Consider the following 24,172-nt stretch of genomic DNA (forward strand, 5'->3'; position numbering starts at 1 on the left):
CAATTAACATACAGGCCACTTGACAAACAACAAGCTCCAAGTCTGGCAAATCTAGTGGAATCTAAAACCAAACCAATCAATGGAGACACGTCTGCCTGAATCATTGCTGGTTGTGAGTTTGTATCCAAATGAAGAATGTGTTTGAAACTATATAAATTTCATAATGCTTTTGGTTTTCTTTCTTTGTCAAACTTGGATTTGATTTTTCACCCTGAAGTTAAAACAGATCAAATTCAAATCAAACCAAATAAAGTACATGCTAAAAGCCCATAATACACACAATCTGGCCTCTCTCTGCTACCAACACACACACACACACACACACACACACACACACACACATAATGGGATGTATAAAAAGTAATTATATTTCTTAAAAAGAGGGATGGATAAGTGGTTTTATTAGGTTCACCAGAAAAGTTAATTAAATTTAGATATAAAATACACTTAAGATTATGTATGTAAAATTTTCTCCCCTGTGGTAATCTTAGCTAAATGATTCATACTTTCTTGAAACTGCCCAAATGTGTAAAGTTGAGGCCAATTATAAAAATGAGGCTGCTTATTTATTCAGCAAAGATTTACTGATCATCCAATATTGGGGACTAAAGGGTCCCACTAAAGTAAAGTTTTTTTTAAAAAGTATTTAAGCAATCTCTACACCCAATGTGGAGCTTAAACTCATGACCCTGAGATCAAGAGTTGCATGATCTTCCAACTGAGCCAGTCAAGTGCCCCGAGGACCTACTAAATTAACATAAACTTTTTCTCACCTGAATTTGGAAATGAGAGAGAAGTCAGGCAATTGGAAATGAAAATATATAATCTGTGTCTGTGGGAACTTGGATTGAAAGATATAAGTTAGGAATGCAGAAAATGGATTTCATCCTAGTTAACCTCACAAACTGTATCTCCAGTTGCCCAGGAGGGATGTGGCCCTGTGACACTATGTTGGGGACAGGCAGACCAGAATGTCTGCTTTTTGGGAGGAAGTATGCCTCTAACAATGGAGAGAAAAGAGGAACCAAACTTTGAACGAAATATAAACATTTTAAATAAAGGCAGGATTACTCTTGGATTTGAGTGGCTTATCCTACTCCTGGCCCTGAGCCATAATAATGTGTTCAGTTCATACCACCAATTGTTAAAGTCACATTTTCAAAAGTGAGATACTTTTTCTGCATTCAGTCTTCATCTCTGTATGCCTTTACTCTTAACTTCTCTCCCATATTACCATTTGTTTCAGATAGGACTTCCGTGATGGCACCGGGACCACCTGGATTATCCAAGATCATCTCCCCATCTCAAGGTCCATCTGCATGTGCTCGCTTCAGCAGCACATACATTCAAGGTCCATCTGCAGTCTCTTTTGCCATGTAGGGTAACATATACACAGACACTGGGCATTAGGACAGGGACATCTTTGGGAGCCATTATTTTGCCCCCTGGAACATCCCAGTGTAGCAATGGCTTCCAGGAAAATCTCTCACTGCCTACTGGGCTGATTCTCTCAATGACATGGCCCGAAGTTGCCAGACCAGCAGGCTTCTCTCTATATGACTATGTTCAATGGGTCCCAGCACTTGCAGGTATGTCTGATGTGCAAGATAAACAAGATTTGAAATGGATAGAAACTAGCTTCTGGAAATGTCTTCCAATTTTACAGCATGTATATGAAAGAAATTTGCTAGACATTTTCCTAGATTTGACATAATTCCAGGAATTTTAATCATATCCCACTGAGTTCCAACACCTAGGGCCATTTTGTGAGGTTAAACGGTATTCATATCCAAAGCCAGCTTAGTCCACATGTTGCTAAGAGAGCCTTAAAAGCCTGAACACATGAATCCAAGAGATTTCCCTTCCACTGCTTCCTCAGGTGACCGCCGTTAATAAAACCCAAAACACAACAGAAGTGGTGGTAGCCGTTTGTTTCCCTTCTGCCAACATCAGCTTGATCTTAACAATTTTTTAATGCTTGAGGTTCACATACTCATCCCCCTCGCCCCCACATGCATGGAACCTGGGTGCAATTTAAAGTCCTGGCATGAAACCATGAAACCCAGACTATAAAACACCTTATTAAAAAAAAAAAAAAAAAAAAAAAGGCAAATGAGTGCCTATTCCTGCCCCCATATCTGAAAATGCTGAATATGAAAATGAAAATAATGTATTTTCATTGAATCAAGTCCTTTCCTCCAGCTGATGTCTTACACGTCCTCAAGCTGCTCAGCTGCTGTCAAGAAGGTCTTTATGTGTCCAGAGCCTGTGTGGCTCTACAGCAAGCTACCTCCACCTGCACCCTATGGCCCTATTAGCCGAGTCCCACACAAGGTTGCGGAGCTGGCATCCATCTGCAGGCTGGTTTTTACCTAAGATAACCTATCACTACAAAAATATTTTCTTATCTATTAATATGTCCAGAACTGCACTGATTCACCAAAGGGAAAATTATAAAGTTTTTCAAGCAATTTCAATTTCAAATTTTCCAGCAAAGCCACTTGCTTTGGTATTGGAAATACTTGCAGGGCCAGAAGTCTTGAGCCCAACCCCCACTTGAAGCTTCAATAACTTCCGGTCGACATGTGTCCCAAATCCAAATCCATGTCTATTTCTCAAGGTTCCTCAAGAAAAGGCCTGAGTTTAGTGGTTGGGCTTTCTCAAATCATTCTTTTTTTTTTCTTTCTTCTGCACACTAGAAAAGAAGTATTTGATATTTATCAACAAGAAGCTAAACCAAATCCTAGAAGTTTTCGTTTTTCCACTCAGCAAACAGCAGTGCTAAATGATCCCAGGGCCTGTCATATCATAGGAGATTGAGATTATAGAGAATCAGACAAGAATACATGTTCTCACAGGGTCAGCTGCCTCCAAGGCTGGAAGTAAAAGAGGGGAGAAGCCAAGGTATGTACCCTCAATTCCCTTTCCCAAAGTCACAGTAGGTATATAATTCCTTTTCTGTAGGGGAGGCAGGAGGGAGGGGCAGAGAGACCAGGAGGCTTGTGCTAATAGATGTTCTTCCTTGAGTAAATATGAAGAGTAGAAGGGAAACTTGATTCTCCCATCATCGCCTCCTTTGTGCCTGGAATTATTCTAGGTCATCACAAATGGATTCTCCTTTTTACTATTTACACATGGAAGTTATTAAAATCCATCTCAAAATGTCAAGATAGCATGGAAAATTTCCAAAATCAGAAAGCACAGTTAAAAATAAGTTTGTGCTCCCATTGTTACAAGATTGTGTCCAAAATAAACGAAAGAACCCATAAATTCACATCATAGAGTCAGCTGGGAACATACAAGCAAGAAGACTAGCCAAACTGGCTGCAGAGCCACCATAATGACCTTTGAAATAAATATTATGGTCAATTCTTCAGAACTTTAGACGAGAAAAAAAAAAAACCATCCCAATACTAGAATTTAAAAAGAAGAAAAGCAGTACCCTTTTCTTATAGTATAAATAAATTATTCCCTTTGGAAAAACTGAAAAGATGCATTTTTCATTTAGAAAATATTTGTCTCTTTTTGGATAATGTCAGTTACCACAAAGTAATATGATGATAAATTCCTTTTATGACTCATCTTTAAAATGGCTTGAAATTCACATTGGAAATCATACGTCCATGGCTACTTTCTATTTCAATTACTGTAAGTGAAAAATATTCTGCAACATCTCAAGGAGAGATTTAACAAATCTGAAACTCATGCAGGGCTCTTCATCCCACACTCGTTAATAGACAAATTATCTACTTTCCTCAAGTAATCCAAGAATCTCAGGACAGTTCATCAGGAATAGAGCATCTCCACATAGACCTCACGGAAATGTTCTCCAATACCAAATAAATTGTGTCTGTGCCTTTATACATCAACTAAACCATTTCTCAGAGCAAGACCATTATACTTTTGCCACTATCTTACAAGCTGTTTTGAGTAGCACTGTGGCTGACCATTTGAAACTGACTCTTATACCTCCCATTCCCTTTCTGTTCGACTACTGGTCTCTGAATCTTTGGCCACAAGTACTGGCTTGTTTCAATAAACATTAAAAGCTGCCCTGGCAGGGTATTTCGAATAGAAATGGATCCAGCTACTTGCTAAAGGTCAATAACATTTGATGGGATCAGTAAGATTTTTCCAACTTTTTCCAGCAACTGGTCCAGTATTAAACATAACTTGCTTCAAAATGCCTGTATTTCATAGTGTTTACTGAGCACATAGAATGTTATTCTGTGATAAGGAACACTATCCCAAGTGGAAACTAGGACAAGTACGGTGATGGATAACAATCACCAAAATGGCACTGGCTTATACTTGTAGTAACAGAGCAACAAAGAAACTCATATTTTAGGGTAGAGAACTGAGAACCTTGGACAGACCTTGAAAATAGTTGGTAAATTTGTCACATACGATAAGTTAAAAGGTGGAGTATGTAATTTTTGCAGAATGTGAATGGAAAAGACAGAAGGTTCTTGTGTTCACTGTTTCTAACTGCTTTTATTAAGGCATTACAGAGAAAGAAGATTAACTGGGGCATAATTGGCCAATTTGCAAGCAGAGATGTAAGGAAATAGGGAGGTCAGGGATTGAGGTTATTAAGAAAAAGAAAATTGTGTCTGTTCACCAGCAGTTGTTACAAATGTTGCTCAGAGCCTCTCTCAGAGGACATATTAAGCTATTTCAGGCAAATAAAGAAATCAAGCCTGAAGGCAATAATCTGATTCAGGATGTCACCTAATTATTAGATGACCTCGTGGTAGCCAGGATTAAGATGAGAAAGTCTTGTGTTAAACTTCCTTTTTCCCCCCCTTCTTAATCAAACAAGTAAGGCAGACTTGAAACTTTTCTCCAGAAAAGAGCTTCAGGAAAAACAACAAGAACACAAATCTACTGGGTAGTAAATACATTGGAAACCTACTATGTTTTTGAGGAATTTATGTTTTAATGAAATCACATGTGTGGCCTGTAAAAGTATACCCATAAAATCTCTCGTGGACGTGAGAAAGAAGAGCTTGTAGAGATCTACAGCAACCCAAGCAGAATGTAATGCTCAATGTCCACTTCATACATAGCCAAGGAGGGTGAGGAACAAGGACACGTCTCTCAAGAGCCAAGCAGCTACACCACCGCCAGCAGCATTGCTATCCGGTAAGATTTCATGACTGCTATGTATCTGCTCCTCATTCTTCCTTCTTTTGAATGGAAGATACTCATATCAACCTTACTACTGCCCTGACATTTTACATGAGAGAGGGAATGGAAGTTGGCTATTAATTTTTAATTTAAAATGTGGGTGATCAGGAGCTTCACATGGACCTGAAGAAGAAAACTGTATCTCTCTCAAAACCTTGTATTTTGTGCTGGATGTTCCCACTACATGCGACTTTGGGTTGTGTCTTAGAACGGAGTCCAGGTATTTCTATGTGTGGAAAGTAATCAATGTGCATCTATTTACATGCTTGGAGACCGGACTTTTGGGTGACTGCTAAGTATTTCCCTGTTTTTTTGTTTTGTTCTGCAATCAAAGTCACTATACACTTTATTTCTGGTCTTTAGGTACAGGTATGGTCTGTATCTACTTTTCAGAAGTGAGAAGTAAACAATTGTGGCATGAAACATCCAGGTCTTTATGGTGCTTTAATTGAACTGTCTCCCTTTTCTTTCTTGCTGGCTAAAATTTGTGATACACAGAATTGCATTAAATACCATGTGAGGAGGGTGAGTCTCCTGCTCTCCTGGGTTTTTTTTTTTTTTGATGATCCTTTGGAGCCATATCTATTTTTACACTCTGGCCCCATTATAAGAGAAATGCACACCTGTCTTTTTGATCCACTGTGATATGCTTTCTCCTTGTTATAACTACTTAGCTTTTACCTTAATACAGCAATAGTCAAGAAAGGTGCTAAAAGAGCCAACAGTCCCCAAACTGGAAAATTTGATCTTAACAAAAATTTAGTTTTTGCTAGTTTCCACTGGCTCTTATCTTCTTTGCCCATTACTATCAGTGGAAAGAGCCCAGATGGCTCCAGCCATTCTTGCCATCACTTTAAAAGGATCACTGCGGTAAGCCTTCTGCAGATCCCTTTTAAGAAAAAGTAAATTCACTATTCTTGCTACGCTGTCTCATTTAAGAGACAGCCAGTTAAGAAGATGAAGCTGTGAGCTTTCCACACGCATTTGCTGCAATTGCCTCAAAAAAATTTTAGCTGAGGAAAAAAAGTTTTGACTTCTTTGTATGCTGACTCTTAACACTATTCGTCAATTAATCAATTTTAGTATCTTTATTAAATATTTATTGTGTTGAAGCTCTTGGGCCACGGAAGGAGAAGAATAACAAACAGCTTGAAAATATCCCTCATGCCAGGCCCTCCAAATGTATTTATAAAAACAGAAAAGTACCACACGTGGTACTTGTCAGTCCCGAATGCAATGACAGGCAGGCCACAAAAGTCAATAGAGGCGGCATCCTGTGAATCTGAACGGACTCCGAAAGCTAACATGGAGAAGGAGCAGGCTTCTGCTACTTCTGCAGAGATGAAGAGAGTTCTTTTATAAAGTGAAGAGAGTTGTTTTTTCTATAGATGGGAGATGGAGAATGCAAAAACATCCAGTTATTCCTTAATTCATTCCCCATCTATGCATCAAGCATCTATCATGTGTTGGCAATGGTGATGGAAACTGGACATACAGAGAACCTGCCCTCTAGAGGAAAAAGAAAGAGAATAAGGTGATTTCTTTCTAGATACTATGTGTTTCTCTGAATATTATGAAAACCACCATTTATTTCCTAATGATATACATAGGAAATTTTGGAATTATTCCTGACATTTTGTTCTCCTTGACCTCTCTTAGCGACTTACCAAGTCCCAAAGTCTTCCTGTGTGGGGTAACATATATAACAAAACAATTATTATAAATGGATGGCTGATAAAACAATTATATGCTAGGGAAAAAAAGGCCAAGGAGTTATAAATGGCAATACCACAAGGAGAGACAAAAGGAATTGTTTAAGGATGCCTAGATGGCTCAGTTAAGCATCTGATGCTTTTTAGTTTGTTTGTTTTTAAGATTTCATTTATTTATTTGACAGAGAAAGAGCACAAGCAGGGAGCAGCAGGCAGAGGGAAAGGGAGAAGCAGACTCCCCTTTGAGCAGGGAGACCAACATGGGACTAGATCTTAGGACCCTGGGATCATGACCTGAGCCCAAAGCAGATGCTCAACCAAGTGAACCACCCAGGAGCCCCAAGTGTCCAACTCTTGATTTCAACTCAGGTCATGATCTTACAGTTGTGAGATTGAGTCCAGTGTCAGGCTCCATGCCAGATGGGGAGCCTGCTTGAGATTCTCTCTCTCTCTTTCCCTCTAGCTCTCTCTATGAGAGAGAGAGAGAGAGAGAGAGGTGATTTAAATAGGGCCCACAAGTTCTCTTAGGTAAGAACATTTCATTTGTGAACTAAAGAATGAAAAGACAGTGTCCGTGGCCATGTGAAGGGGAGGAGGAGTAAGGACCCCACTACCTGGAATTGCTACCTGCAAAGAGCATTAACAGTTGAAAGATCCAGTGTGTTTTGATACAAAAGATTTTGGTGGGATTGGTGGGTGGAGTATGAGGGAGAGGTTCTCAAGACATGAGAACAACAAGTAACAAAGGGCTGCTTCACATGGAACCTTGAGGTCACACTAAAGAATCAGGAGACAATGAATTTGCCTGAGAGGACAGTTTTGGATATGAAAAGGCTGGAATAGGAAGACCAAAGAGGTGGTTCCCTGGGGCAGATACCAGGAATGCTTATGGTGGCCCCATTTTATGAGTCCCTGAAGGCAAAGGCATTTAAATATTACCTGTTGCAGTATGGGACCAACGGTAGTGTTGAGCAGAGTGGCATCTAGGGAGGTCAATCACTCGTAGGTTAGGGATGGAGGTGGGGGATAGAGCAGGATGCAGGCAGAGCTACTGCCAAGTTAAAAGAAAAGATAAGGGTAAGACGGATGAAAATGAAGAGTGATCACAAGATACCCCACACAGGAAGACTTTGGGACTTGGTAAGTCGCTAAGAGAGGTCAAGGAGAACAAAATGTCAGGAATAATTCCAAAATTTCCCATGTATATCATTAAGAAATAAACGGTGGTTTTCATAATATCCAGAGAAACACATAGTATCTAGAAAGAAATCATCTTATAGCAGAAAAAACATCATAATAAAGATGACTTTTTATTCTCCTGTCTTCATTAAGGTTTACTGAAGTAATTAAGGCCCCTCACGACAATTTGGAACCTGGCCCTCGTTGGTATGTACAATTACCTTGGCATTCAATTGTTCTCTCTGATTGCTTCAAGGTGAAGAAAGACGAAGGGAGATGGGTCAGTAATGTGAATGGTATGTTTATGCATATGAACAACCCACGACCTCAATGCATGCCGTGGGAGTGAACTCTGGTAGTCTAAAGAGCAAAGTGTGCATCTGGGCTGCGGGGAATGATTACACATGTATCACTTCTTCTAGAACCTGTAGATCATCACTGCTGGCATGACGGCCATTGTTAACACTTGTGAAACGGGACACGAGCATCCAGAACCTTCTGGAAAGGATGTCCGCTGGAAGCATTCACTGCTCTCTGCCAGCACTACATCCCTTGGCAGTAGGATTCTCTAACAACTGAGCTCAGCACCATGGAGCCCATCCATCTCTGACAGTCTTCCAGCCACTGATAGTCAAGTGTGTAGCCTGGCTGAGGACGGATACAACGAGGGCAGTCAGCAACTTGCTGCAGCCCATCTTGCCAGGTGGTTAACTTTTCAGAGCCACACTTCTCATTCTAAATTAGATAAAAAAGCAGGGAAGGACTGCCATGCCTACTGTCCCCCCACAAATCACTGGGCATATAAAATACATCTGTGCCTCACACATGCAATCCTCTGTTTCAGACGATCACAACTTTCTGTGAGGGTCTGGCAAAGGCAAGGGAGCAGAGCTAGGGCAGAGGCTTTCTAGGTCACTGCTGGCATTCTCAGGCTTGCATGTGGTACAGGCACCCTCCACAAGGAAAGTGATGCTAAATGACATGAGCCAGCCACAAAAGGACAAATAAATGTATGACTGCTCTTGTAGGAGGTACCCAGAGTGGTCAAATTCACAGAACAGAAAGTAGAATGGTGGCTGTAGGGGCTGGTGGGAGGAGAGAGAGGGGATTTAGTATTTAATGGGGACAGCCTTTCAGTGTTGCAAGATGGGAAAGTTTTGCATAATGGATGGTGGCAATGGTTGCATACAATGTGAATGTAGTTAATGCCACTGAACGTACACTTAAAAATGGGTAAAACAGCAAATTTTGTTATATATGTTACCACAATTAAAAAAAAATAAGTAAATACATACACGCACACACCCCAAAAAACCCATACAACCAAGAAGTCTTGAGTGCATGAACGGATAAATAAACTTTGGTACATTGGGGCAATGGGATATTATTCAGTACTAAAAAGAGCTGAACAGGGGCGCCTGAGTGGCTCAGGGGTTGAGTGTCTGCCTTCAGCTCAGGGCATGATCCGTGGGTCCTGGGATCGAGTCCCGCATCTGGCTCCCTGCATGGATCCTGCTTCTCCCTCTGCCTGTGTCTCTGCTTCTCTGTCTCTCATAAATAAATGAAATCTTTAAATTAATTAATTAATTAAAATAAAATAAAAAGAGCTGAACAGTGATGAAAAGCCATGGAGGAACCATAAACATATATTACTATGAGAAAGAAGGCAGTCTGAAAAGGCTACGTGCTGTATGATTCCAACTCCATGACATTCTGGAAAAGGCAAAGCCACGAAAACAGAAAGATCCACCAGTGGGCTGCCAGGGCTAGGGGGCAGAAGGGATGAATAGGTGGAGCACAGAGGTTTCTTAGGACAGTGCAAATACTATGTATGATACTACAACGATAGAATCATGCCAGTGTACGTTTGTTCAAACCCATAGAATGTAAGGCATTAAGAGAGAACTGCAATGTGAATTATGGACTCCAGATGATAATGACATGTCAATGTAGGTTCATCAGTTTTAACAAATGTCAAGTCTGGTGGGGATGCTGATAATGGGGCAGCCTCTGCATATATGGGAGCAGGGGGTGCATAAAAAATCTCTATATTTTACCCTCAGTTCTACTGTGAACCTACAGCTGCTCTTAAAAATACCCTTAGTAAAGAAAAATATATCAATGAAAAAATCAACTTCCCCTTGATCTCCAGCACTGGTTTACTTAAATTAGCATCTTCGTGTTATGTAAATAGATGCAAATGTAAACTGATTATACATCCCCTTGATCTTTAGCATTATACAACAATAAAAGCAAACCAAATTTACAAGTTAAAAGCAAACAAAACCGCCAAACCAATAAAATCCAAATTAATGTTAATTTAATGTGATAGAAGCTGCTGTGTTGCTAAAACTGAATGCTTGCTTAGAACATCATTGTGGAACGGGCTTCCAGGTGCAGGTGTGCTGAACGTGCCATACAGGGTAATGCGCTCAACTGCAATGCCCCCCATTCTTACCACGCATGTGTGTATCTCTCTTTTTGGAAGAACACAGTTCATCCAGCAACCTGTGTTGAAATTATTCAGTATTCTTTGGAATAAACACATCATTTATGAACCGAGCCCATGTCTCTTTCCTTCTCTCTACTTGAGATAAGCAAAGGGTACCCCTTGGTGCCAAAGTAATTTCAAACACAAAGGCACTGAGACCTCACAATGAACCTTGCATAAAGTTACCCATCTTGATGATTCTGGGCATACTTCATTCATTTAGATTATCATCAAAATGAAGACAAAAAATAAGAAGGAACAATATGGTAGAAAATCAGCCAAATATCAAAAACATGTCTATAGACCCTCAAACTGGATTCAATGACAGATGGACCAATATTGAACTGTTTTCGTATTCTTCCTATATTATGTTCAGGTGGGTCCAGAGGCAAAGAAATGGAAATAGTAGTCGACACAGGATTTAAATTCAGTTGTCATTTAATCACAGTGTGAGAAAACAGTAATCATAATAATTTCTCCAGTATGTTTTCCTCCTTGAAAAAAGGATTAGGTTGTGTCTTCAATCCATTCTATCTTTAAAGTTCTAATTTTAATGTGATAGTTTTTTGGTTGGCAGCTCTATATGTTATTTTTTTTTTAGAGATTTTATTTATTTATTCATGAGAGACCCCGAAAGAGAGGCAGAGACACAGGCAGAGGGAGTAGAAGCAGGCTCCATGCAAGGAGTCCGATGTGGGACTTGATCCCAGAAATCTGGGATCAGGCCCTGAGCCAAAGGCAGACACTCAACAATTGAGGCACCTGGGCACCCCAGCTGTATATGTTAAGTATAGTACAATTTTAATTGCAATAAAATAATTTTTAAAAAACTGGTGTCAGCACTATGTACTAGAGCAGTGCACTGTATAATTCAAATCACTGCTAAATAAACATATGTATATCTATCTATATGTATATATGTGTATATATGTGTGTGTGTGTGCATAGTATCAATGTTTTCAGTTTAGGCTTCTCATAGCCAACCATGAATAGATTTTTGTACTTTCTTAAGCAGATCTTGAAACAAAGTTACAGTACTCCCATTAGTGCAATCCTGAACTTAATAAATCAGCTGTACTTCTCTTATAATATTTCCTGTGTGTCCTATAAAAATGATGTAAATTGATACATACCAGGGATCTGCAAATATCTTCAGGAAAGGGTGAGATATAAATATGTTTGTCTTTGTAGGCCATAGGGGTGGCTATTCAACTCTGCCACTGCAGCAAAAACAGGTATAGACATATGCAAACACAATTAGCTTGGATGGATATGTTCCAATAAAACTTTATTTATAAAAACAGCCAGCCAAGTTCAGCAAAGAGCTACCATTTGCTAATTCCTGGTAAATATGAAGGACCCAATATGATAAAAACAAATCTAAGAAAATAAAGAATAGATTTGATGCTCCTGTAATGGTTTAGATGTAGAAACACTGCAACTTCTAAGTTTAAAGCATCAGACTTTAAAAGGAAATTGTACACAATTCTTAAATGTTTTAATGTATAGTATCATGTGTATGAAAATTAACTTGATACGGTGCAAATGTGTTTATTTTTCTCATTTGGATTATGTGAAACTTTGTAAGGTGAAAGCATACAAACGATCTAATTTTCTTTCAACATCTTCCTTGACATAAAGTTGAAGAGAGACTCAAGGATAATTTGATGTCAATGAGCAGTTAAACTTTCCAGAGTATTTTTTCTGTAACAAGCAATCTTAGAGGATAAAAATTTCTTTCTGCTCCTTAACAAAAGTATGATCTTCCTCAATGTAAGTTATTTTTTCTTAAAGATTTTGCTGCTCTTGGAAGTCACGTATCATCTTCATCCCACTGATATAAACATGGACTTTCTATAAGTTTCGAATAAACATCAATGCAGAAAAAAAATCCTTGTACAAAAAACAGCTTTAGCATCACATGCTAGAACACTGCCTATTGTCTTAACTACTTGTAAAAATCAACATTGATCTATAGCAAATAAAAGTCTATGTCATGTCAAATTAAGACTTAGCTTAAAATCCAAGGTTAAGTCAGCATGACAGTTGTGAATTAAATTAAATTTTATTTATGGGTTATATTTTTCAGTGTTTTAATGAACACAATTTAAATCTTATAGTCAATCTAAAAGCATTTAACTATGAACAATAATAATATAATCTTTAAAATAAACAGTTCCAAAAGGAAATAACGTATGACACTCCCCCTAATTCAGAAAGAACAGTATATAAAAATGTTCCTAACTGTTGACCTTGAAGGCAAAATAAATTTGGGTATAACAGTCATACTGACTGTTGACTGACTTTGGAAATGCAAAGAAAATCGTGATGCTGGACACTGAACACTATTTTAAATCTCTCTGATAATATGTAATGTGTGCCTCTTCTCTTAGGGGTTTATAGAGATTTAGGCAGCATGGAAGATGAGGGATGAATTAAACATTTACATTTTAGGATCATCAAGAAATTTAAACCTATCTATCCAATTAATTAACATACATTCTTCCTTCAAAGCTTCAGGTTTAGATTTAAATAATCTATTTTTATGAAGAATCAACAATCGAAATAAATTTTATTTTAGTTCTGGTAGATGCTGACAAGGTACAGAATGATGGGGAAAACACAAACTAACTCCAAAAAAGTGAAAAAAAAAGTAATGAAGCTAGAAAATTTGGTCCTGCTTTGCAGTATCCTAAGATCTTAGATGTGACTACAATTTTCAGGTAGCACAGGTACCAAAGATGAGTTTGAGATTCATGCAGAGACACAAATGACTGTCAGAAAAAATGTGAGGCAAAAAAAAAAAAAAAAAAAAAAAAAACCCTAGAAGAAATAGATGGAAAAAAAGCAGGATTTCTGCATTTTGTTTTGTTTTGTTGTTTTAAGATTTTATTTGAGAGTGAGAGAGAGCAAGCACAAGCCAGGGAAATGGGGGCAAAGGGAGAGGGAAAGGCAGCCTCCCCGAGCAGGGAGCCTGACTCAGGGCTCCATTGTAGGACCCTGGGATCATGACCTGAGCCAAAGGCAGATGCTTCACTGACTGAGCCACCCAGAAGCCCCTTCTGCATAGTTCTTGAATCACAGAGTTTTTACTCACACCACCAAAATCATAAGATGACGTGTTGAATTTTGTACATGTGGGATGCCTGGATGGTGAAGTCAGTTGATCGACAAACCCTTGGGTTTCGCTCAGGTCATGATCTCAGGGTTGTGAAATAGAGCCCCTGAGTCAGGCTATGCAATCAACTTGAAGTATGCTTAAGACTCTCTCTCCCTCTGCCTCTCCCTCCGACCACTCACTCACACTTTCTCTCTAAAATAAATAAATCTTAAAAGAAAAAATTTTTTTTTTACATGTAAAGAGTAAGGATATGCTTGAAGTTTGGGAAAGATCAAATCTTTCTGGAAATTGGAATAACCATGTTCCAGTAGAACATAACTATGAACTCTGCCTGTCACAGAATGAGAAATGCTATGACTTCTCTAAGTTGAGTAGGTTCATATCATGCCTCTCTCACTTATAAACCTGTTCTGTATTTTGTTGGTGGATCCTACAGTCTACCGTAGAATATTTCAATTGTTGTGATCAAGGTGACTTTGGTCTATCTGCATACATTTCCCCGTTGTATCTATACTCTCCTGATTTTATCAGAGAGAGTGTACACAAATTAAGTTTCTAAATAAAGCAACGTAAGATCATTCATTTCAAAATAAATCAATACCACAGAATGAACAAGGGATTCGAGGTCAGAAGATCTGGGTTAAAATACCAAACTCTACCAGCAGCTAGGCACTTAGCAACACTGATGAGGTTAGATTCTTTCTCTCCATGTCTCTCTATGCATATTTATCTGATCCAACTCCCTGGAAGGAGTTTTATTTTTTAAAATAAGATGAGATCTGTGAAAGTACTTAGCCAAAGGAGAAATCTCTACATGGCAACAGTCAAGGGGATATAACATAAGAGGTTCCAGAATGGGAGGCAGACCAGGTCCTAGCTCTACACTTATATTTAAAGAGCTGTGTGACCCTGAGGAAGCCATGCAAGTGGAGTAGTATTGCAGAATCACTGGAGATTTGGAGAGAGACAAAATTTCAAATCCCTATTAAATTTCAAATCCCTATTAACTGTGTATCACTGAACCTATTTATTATCTCTTTCCTCGGTGTCCAAATTGGTAAAGAGTAAATGATGAAACTTCAGAAGGTTTGTGTAGGAATTAAATACCTAAACTCTGTATAGACTGCCAGTGATTGGGGCTAAATAGCTTCTTAATGACCGAAATTCCTGTCGAATGTCTAATACATGAAGGTATATCTACCAACCTCTGTCAGCAGGGGAAACCTTCACCAGGTCTTGCACACGTCAAGCTGGCTTTGCTGATTATTTCCCCTTCCGAAGATGTCTACCTACCCTGCTCTGAATTCACAGACTGTATTCATCCCTCAAGATTGATATCAAACATCATCTTCCAAGGAGAGCCTATACAATACATATTTTACTTATTTTTCAGCTTGTATTTTCAAAAGGCATTTGCAAATGCTATAATTTCAACCTCTACCATCCTCAAAATGAAAGATACATCAAGAATATTTAATTCCATTTTTTAAGGTGGGGAATTCATTCAAGAGGCACTGATCAGAGTTGACCAACATTTCACAGAAAGGTCACTGTTGCTTCTGTTTTTTACCCCTCTTCATTTTGATTAAATAAACTTCTTGATCCAGAAATCACATAAGAGATAATATTTCTCATGATGAAAAATCTAAATACACATTTAATTTAAAAAAAACCTTAAACCAAGACTCTACACATATGTACCTTAGCGTTTCAAAAGAAAAATGAAAACATTTAATTTGCACATTCAGACACCTCTGAACACTGACCTGTTTTTTTACTTGAAAGTTTTTATTGTGCATATCTACAGACCTAGCATCATATATTCTCTGACTTCAAAAAGTAGGGGTGAGGGTGAGTTGGTTATAGTCATACAACAGTGGAGGCAGGCAACCTCTGTATGTGTGTGTTATTTTCCATTGGGGATATTTAGACACTTGACAAGGTAGAGTGTTCCTTATATAATATATTACCGAGTTTGACCACAGCAAATCCCTACTCAAGAGCTCTTCTGGAGCATTTTTTCTTGTCTTGTTGAATCTCATATCTAGTTACTAGTTAAATATAGGCAAAAAAAGATGCTGATGTTAAAAAAATAAATAACAGCTGCAGAAATAATAAGGTTTCTTGGCTATTGATCAGTCCCATAGCTGCACTCATAGTAACTGCAAGACAATTTCTGTGGGAAAGACCTACCTCAAAGCACTGCATGATATACAAAGATATGAGATGAAATAAAATTTAAATCTTTGAATATTCACTTGCCCTGACCATGTTGGAATACAAGCTTGAAAAGAAAAAAAGGAATACAAACTTGAAATTACTAGTGGCAATGCAATTTAAACATTCTTAAGAGTAACACAGACTTTTTTAGGGTGGGGAAGGCATTAATTTAGCAAATACAGTAAAATCCCTTAGTTTGCATTTTAGTATCTCCTGAGGTCAGAGTACAGCAAAATCATTCTCAAAACTTATGCAAATTAGTATTTTGATATATCACCTTGTTAGTATGATTCAACCACATTACAACAGAAGATGTGGTCAGATGATAGCATTAAGTTGCAACAGCCCTTGTTCATCAAAAATAGTTTACTCATTCAAAAAAGGAGGAAATATGGTGATTAAAATAATATACCTGGCCACTTTTTCACTGGTAGATTAGCCTATTTTTACTTCAACATGAGAACGAATTCCAAGTGCTAGACCAAGAAATGAAATTAAGTGACCTCGTTCTCAATGAGGCAAGCAAGTGCCCCTTTGCATCTTCCAAATAGGAAGGTCTGAGTACAATGCATTCACAACACCCTGATTCAGATGGGACAGAACAAGTTAACACATTCTAAAGGAGCATCATATCCAAAGTTTTAAAGTATTACATTTTTTAGTTAAAGTATAGGCATCACTTACTCAAAATAAAGTTCACATTTAGTGCTTGCTTCGGCAGCACATTTACAAAATAATGTTCATATTTAGAACACATGGTTTAGCTAATGGGACTGGATGAAATGGACTCTTCCCATACCGTTAATACAGCTACATATGGATTTAGTAGTTTTTTTATGTGCTATCTTGGGAATTTTTCTAGGATTTATAACATTATTTATATGAGAAAATGTGTTCTGAATTCAACCGACCACTTACAAATGTACTGTTGGAAATTTCCTACTATAATAAACACATCCCCAAGACAATATACAATGTTGCTTAGTATCTAGAGAAGTGTTTTATTGTCCGCTGAAATTTTACCTTCAGTGATAATATGACTTGCATAGCCATGAGGTATCAAGAGCAGGAGAATGATTATCACGGCTGAAACCCTTATGAAACTGGTGAAAATTTGTCAATGTGTTTGTACTTGAGGAGTTTTTTTTATAGCAAATAAGAAAAGTGCCTACTAGGTGCTTCCCCGTATATGACAGGAATATGGCCGAACTAGAAAATGACAACCATATGCTCTTATTTTGAAGGGGTCGCAAAAGACCTATTTCAGTGAAAATGTATATCAAAATGTACTTTAGAACCCCATTCCCTACTGGGTACTGAAATAGAGATTACTGCATTATATCTCAGATCTCAGCCAGGCATGGTGTGACTGTCAGTGGTGGGATAAGTGACACCAGATTGGTGATGACTAGAAATTTAAACCTGCCCATTTGGAGAAGGTGAGTTGCTGAAATCCATAGATACTTAAGCCCAATTCAATGCAAAGATGGATTCATGGATAAGAGTCAGCCAGATGCACAAGGAAAGTCAACAGAAGTTATGCAGAAGGACAATGGATTGGCACAGAAGTTAAAACGTTAGGCTTTGGAATGGATCAATCATGAGGGTACATTCAGACTCTGCCACTTAGTGGCTATGTAACCCATGCCACAATTTTAAACTTCTGACTCTGACTTTTTTCTTATGTAAAATGGGAATAATACTTTAAATTTTATAATCTTGCAGAGGTTAAGGGGATAAGGTGTGCTAAGTACTTGATGTATCATAGGAACTCATGTTGCTGTACCAAGTAATATCACTTGAAGAGAGGCACCTAGAATCTCAGACATGAACATACCAATGCAAACTGGAGGAGGACAAGATGCAGGGAAAGGGGGCAGACAAGAGGCATCGCACAGCTCTGGAAGGGGACAGCAGTGCCTCAAAGCAACAGGCCTGCAATCCCTCCCCCTACCAGCACTGGCATCATTATGAAAGGTTGCCTCTAAGATCACTCCCAAGAAAATAAATCCAACCCAAAGGTAAAGGCAGCTGTGCAAGTGCACTTTTCAGAGGGGTCCACTGCTCCTTCCTTTCCAACAACCTCTAAGTCCTTACCATCAACACAGATATCTGGAAGATGCTTACTAGGGTTGCTCACCCTCAAGGGAAGGTCTGAGAGACTTCCAAGTTTGGGGAGTTTAGGGTTCTGGGGAGGATAGTGATGTCATAGATCATGGGTTACTAGAACCAGAAAAGGCAGGTGGCATGCTACGAGAGAGTGACAAAATAGAATCTGTTTTATTACATCACTTGCACAAAAGCATGAGGACTTGATGCTAAGTACCACAATGGTCCTAAAGGTTAGGACCTAAAGGAGGTTAAACTTAACACACAGGATTAACTGGCCCAACCAAGGCAAAAGGACAGATGCAGAGACCAGGGCATCAACTCCAACATGTTGTTCCACCAACAAGTTAGACACCTACACATAGGGGACCCATTACCAGGCATGTGGAAATAAACCTACTATGTCCTATCTTTACCATGTCATTTCAGGTGGCAAAACAGCCATTGATAAAGAACAAAAGTAATTTTTACATAATATGGCAATTTTGAAAAGAGTGAGCCGAATTTTAGTGGTACGAAGTGCATAAGCATTTGGTACATAGATAGGACATTGGTTTAAAATCCTAATGTATGCATATTTCTTGAGTTATAGCTACCTGACCCCGACTTGGATTTCTGTGACTGCCCTCCCCTCTTTTCTTTCCTATGTTTGGAGTATTCTCTCAATTCTAAATGTAGCTGGTTTGATATCTAAGCCATGGATACAAATGCAACACCCACTTGATCATTCAAGATGGTGGCAACTAGATAGAGACTTCCATCTGGATTCATTATATACCTAGGCTGTAGTTGCTTCCAAAAAAATTCTCCAATACTCAAAAGAAACTAAAAATGTATGGTGATATGAAAAAACTGATGTAAATGCAGCTCTTTTCAGATAACATGCTGCCATATTTTCATGTTTGCCTGTGTTGTTCTCACTCCATCTGAGAAGTAGAGGGATTTGTTTCATTTGCTTATTTTAAGTCAGCTCCACTCCCAGCATGTAGCCCAATGTGCGGCTTGAACTCACAATTCTGAGATCAAGACCTGAGCTGGGATCAAAAGTGGGACTCTCAGCTGACCAAGCTACCCACTACCCATGCACCCCAGAATTAGAAGGATTTAATAAGCTTCAGAAAGATGAGAATAGTCTAGACAACTAAACTTCCAGAGACTTAATTCTTGTCACCTTTTCCAAAAGTTGGAAATTTCCTCAGATAAATCAAAGCTGCTACAGCAATTAGGAATGACAAGGTTTCATCCACATACTGTTTTGTCTAATGAATTCCCCAACGGTGCAGTGTTCATGACTTTTAATTATCAAACCACCCACAGTCACCCACATGGATCTATGTCATTTACTGGAGATCATCTATCTATCTTTTCCCTCAAAGAAATGAATATAGGAGCAGCAGGGCTCAGTCTAGACTTCTTTTTTTAGACTATGATAGATCTAGAAGAATCATGACTACAATAAGAAACCACAATATGGGCAATGCACTGTTTTATTTTGCTAGTGGATCAGGTTTATGCTGTTTCTCTCTATATATGGTACACAGGGAAAGCATCAATCAACCTCAGGGCAGCTCACAAAAACCAGCAACAGAAAAGAAATGTAAAGCCAACTCTTATATAAATATTTATCTGCATACCTACACATGCCTATGTCTATGGAATTCCACATGGCTGCATATAAAGTGTTTCAGTGAGTCAACTAGCTAATCTTCTCATCAATCATGACTCAACAGCATGAAAATGTCTCCACTTTTTAATTACTCATGTTCCTGCCACCTACTTTGACCATAAAATTTGTCAATTGGCAGAAATTGCTCTATCAACTTAGTGATGGCTTAATAATCAAAGAGAAATCATGAAAAGTCCAGGAAGGTGAATTTATACCAACATAATAGAGGCCTAAGCAAATCATGGACTGAATCCTCCGTTCAGCAGCAGTACTGGAGTACTCCTGACAGTCACTCAGGCTCTACTTTCAACAAGAACGGGGTACCTACTCGAATCACTCCTTGGAATCCTCAGACCATAATGCCGTTATGTTTTGTCTGGCTCTCACAGAAAGTAAATTCCAAATCACTGTGGCCCATTCATTTGAATGGGTGACCCTTGTAAGATTTTCTCTGTCTCAAGAAAAGCTGTTTGTTAGATGTCCCTGGTTTGCACACATATACAACTTGAGTCAGTTGGTGATAAATCATCTACATGCTGTTGACACAAACTGATTCTCCATCCAGCTGCCAGTGTGTGTGGCTGCAATACTGCTTATTCTCAATCCCTTATGCCAGATAAACAAGCCTATGCTGTCGAACTCTCCACTGCTGTTGGCCAACTAATCATTCTCAGTTACTGTGTGGGTTTACTGACTTATTGTGAGTAGTTGATGATCATGGGTAGAGTCACCATTTTCCTACCTGCCTTGGGGTGCTTTTCCAGATTGCTGAGCCCTCTCCAATGTTTGCAAACTAATTCACAATCCTGAAATACTTCTGGTAAGTTCCCCATGGAGGAGAACTTGTTGGGAAGATAACTATTTCTGTAGAAGTTTAATTTCAAAGTATTTCACAAATGAAAAGGAATGGAATCTATTTTGCTTGTAACTTTGATTAAGAAGCAGAGAACATAGTTGAGATGCACTCCAATGTTCAAAGAAGAGCTAATTAGAATGTTGATATAATACTTATATATTAATTCTCCACATTCACCACTGGGCACAAAAAATAGAATGCATATTCAAAGTTCGACTAACCAATCATCTATAAATTATGGAGATGATGTGGTTAACTAGGAATAAAAGAAACTATTTAGTTGGTGGTTATCAACTGAACATAATCCATTAAACACTATATAAGATTTCATTTCACAATTAGTCTACATTAGGGTTTCTCAACACCAGCAGTATTGATGCTCTGCATCAAATAAGGAACTGCCTGTGCAACTTAGGATGCTTGTCATGAGGAACAGTCCTGTGCATTGCAGGATGTTTAGCAGCAGCCCTGGCCTCTGCTCACTCAGTGCCATGATCACCACCTCACTCCCTTGTGACTATCAAAAAGGTCTGCAGACGTTGCTGATATCTCTGGCAGGCAAAATCATGACCAGTTGAGAACCACTGGCTGATATAAATAAACAACCGGAAACATCAAAGTTGCAGGTCTATCAGATAGTCCATTGGTTAATAATTCATGAATCTGTTCAGCATTTACTGAGCACATTTCCCATGCCAAGGGCTGTGCACAGTACAGATGATGCGACAGGGAACAAGACATCTCCTCTCAAAAGGCATATATGTTTCCAGGGCAGGGAAAGACAGACTAATGTTGCAAACCTAAGCAGTCACGGCAGAAGGGCCAGGTTGGCAACTGAGGTGTAAAGTTGTTCAGGATGTTCCTGGGGAGCCACTGAGGGCTCTTAAGCTGGAGATCCCATAACATGATCTGACCTGTATTCCAGAAACTGTGGTTGGTCTCTGCTTGCACATCAGTTGGAAGCAAACAAGCCTAGGGCTGCAGCAAGGTTATCATGCTGTAACTGTATCTCAGGGAATGGGAATACAGATGGAGACCATGAAAAAAAAAATTCTGAGAAAAAGCTGTGGGACAATGGAGGGTAATTGATGGTTGTATGTTGGGGTGGGGATTGCTGGTGGGGAAGAAAGAACCAAACAAGAATGGGTCTTCCTGTCCTGGCTTTGGCATGGCTAGATGATGACCTCTGATAACCTTGGGGGAAAAATAGCGTTTGAATGGGGACTGCTGATATGAATATGATGTCTTAGTGATCAACTGTCCCCAGGTAAAACACAACACAAAAACCAGTACTTTCAATATTTATAAAGTTAATATTTAAAACATTCAAATGAATTTGACAGTCTAACAAAGTCCCTGCAAAGTTGAATAATTTTTGTAAATGAAATAAAACTTATAAACCTATGAAACCTCAGGTTCTCAAATATCCCAATGTCTTTTGTAAAGTTAGTAAAATGTTTTTATGCCTTTCATCTTAAATCTACCACCCAGCTGTATGTTTTACATTAGAATTATGAGCCAAGATGTTCAACTTTTTATTGGGCACCGTTCTATTAAATGTTGCCCTGATTAAATCCCCAAAGCAGTGCAAATGGGTCTGAATACTATGGATTTTTTTAAAAGATTTTATTTATTTATTCATGAGAGACAGAGAGAGACAGAGAGAGAGAGACAGAGGCAGAGACATAGGCAGAGGGAGAAGCAGGCTCCATTCAGAGAGCCTGACATGGGACTCTATCCCAGGTCCCCAGGATCACACCCCGGGCTGCAGGCGGCACTAAACCGCTGCGCCACCTGGGCTGCCCAGTACTATGCGTTCTTATGATGCCTCCTTCGAGTTCAGCTTGCCGAGGCAAGGGATACCGGCTCTAAGTGGGGTTACATTAATTCAGGCAATTTACTCATCTCCCAAGCATGTTATGGTGTCCTCTCAGTGAGACGTGGAGCACACACGGAACTGATATTCCTACATGTTGTCTTAACCCCTCATGCACTTGGAGACTACACTGCATGCTCTCCACACTGTGTGGTCTCTCAATCTGCAGACTCCATCTGAGCTGCAGACTACCTAATCTCCCACTCTGACTGGAAATTACAACACCCCATTCTAGTTGCTTCATCAAGATAATTCATGATCTGAATGTTAAATTTTATTCTCTATTCCTTACAGATTCTTTCTGTTAGAGGAGCCACTACTCTTAGAATCATCTAAAGGGACAGTAATTGGATTCTGTGTATCTCTGAAGGCTGTGTTTTGATCTCTTTTACAACCCAAACATGAGGCAAAAGGCAAGGTCATAAAACAATGAATTTCATTATCCATAGGATGAGTGTGAAGTAATTAAAAAATGTTACTCTCTGGAGGCTTTTGCCCATAAATTGCTGAAATGTAATTTTCAATTAATATATACATGGGTTATATAATACATTCAAGACGTATCATAACTCTGACATTAATTGTTTGGTCAATCTTTGCATAAGTAAATGGATTATTTAAAAGTACACCCAATTAAAGTGCCTGGCTGGCTCTGACTGCACAGCATGTGACTCTTGATCTCAGGATCATGAGTTCAAGCCCCAGGCTGGGAATAGACATTGTTTTAAAAACACAAACAAACAAACATCTAATTGCTACCATAAGCATGAGATTATTATATTTTTTAATACTGTATTTCAGAAAAAAAGGAAAAAATCTTGTCTTTTAGCAAATTCATGTTTCAACAAATAAGCCATTTTCCAAGTATATCATTTTGTGCAAAAATCTGGCCATACAGCAATGCCTTTATAAATATCACATGATTCTCAGGGTTTTGTCCTAGATGTCTAAGATAGAGTTGTTCCCCAGCTGAGATCAGGAACAGAAAAAGGAGGGTAGATGAGGGATGGAACAGATATAATTTGGGACATGTTGAGTTTAACAAGAATTGCATTAAATCCATAAATTATTCTTCACATCTTTCAAATATCCACTCCTTCCTTCCAGGCAAAGAGAGTAGAATGAAAGCATACCATAAAATTACCCTATTCAATTATAATGATATATGGCCCTCTAAAAGTGAAAACCTCTGAAATTTATCAGGAACTACACTATAAACTTTCAAAAAGTACTAGAGAAAGAAGAAGAAAAAAACCAACTGGTTCATTTGGAAATGAACAGGTCTGACTTCAAATTATTTACCTATTTTCATCTTTCTGAAAACATACTTGGGCAGCATTAACTTCTTAAGAATTTTTTTTTTGTAATTTCTTCCCTTTGTGTTTTTGTTTTAAGTGTTTATTTATTTATGTGACATCAAGCACAAGCACAAGGAATGGCAGGCAGAGGCAGAGGGAGAAGCAGACTCCCCACTGAGCAGGGAGCCCAATGAGGGGGCTTGATCCCAGAACCCCGGGATCCTGACCTGAGCTGAAGGCAGATGTTTTACCGACTGAGCCACCAGGTGCTTCTTTTTGAGAAGTATATTCAGATAGCTGTAAAGAAAAGTCTGGGAGGGTGGGAGAGGGAATGGTGAAATGAAATGAACAAGCAGGTGAGTGTGAATGTGCACACATACACAAGAGGAATTACGTCCCACCCCATCCTCCAAATGAAGGCAACAAATCTGTTCTCTGGAAAATAACATTATGC

General features: G+C 38.8%; 2 long non-coding RNA genes across 13 annotated transcripts in view; one reads left to right on the top strand and one right to left on the bottom strand.

Moving 5' to 3' along the window:
• LOC140627662 (uncharacterized) overlaps positions 1–24,172 on the bottom strand; it is a 527,802-nt gene that overhangs the window by 373,795 nt on the left and 129,835 nt on the right. The gene's annotated exons all lie outside the window — the stretch shown is intronic.
• LOC140628200 (uncharacterized) lies at positions 1,268–8,414 on the top strand. Its single transcript, XR_012026558.1, has 3 exons — positions 1,268–1,351; positions 2,700–2,904; positions 8,235–8,414. It is a non-coding gene; the product is annotated as an uncharacterized lncRNA (long non-coding RNA).

Source organism: Canis lupus, chromosome X (genome assembly GCF_048164855.1).
Source record: "Canis lupus baileyi chromosome X, mCanLup2.hap1, whole genome shotgun sequence".
NCBI lineage: Eukaryota > Metazoa > Chordata > Mammalia > Carnivora > Canidae > Canis > Canis lupus.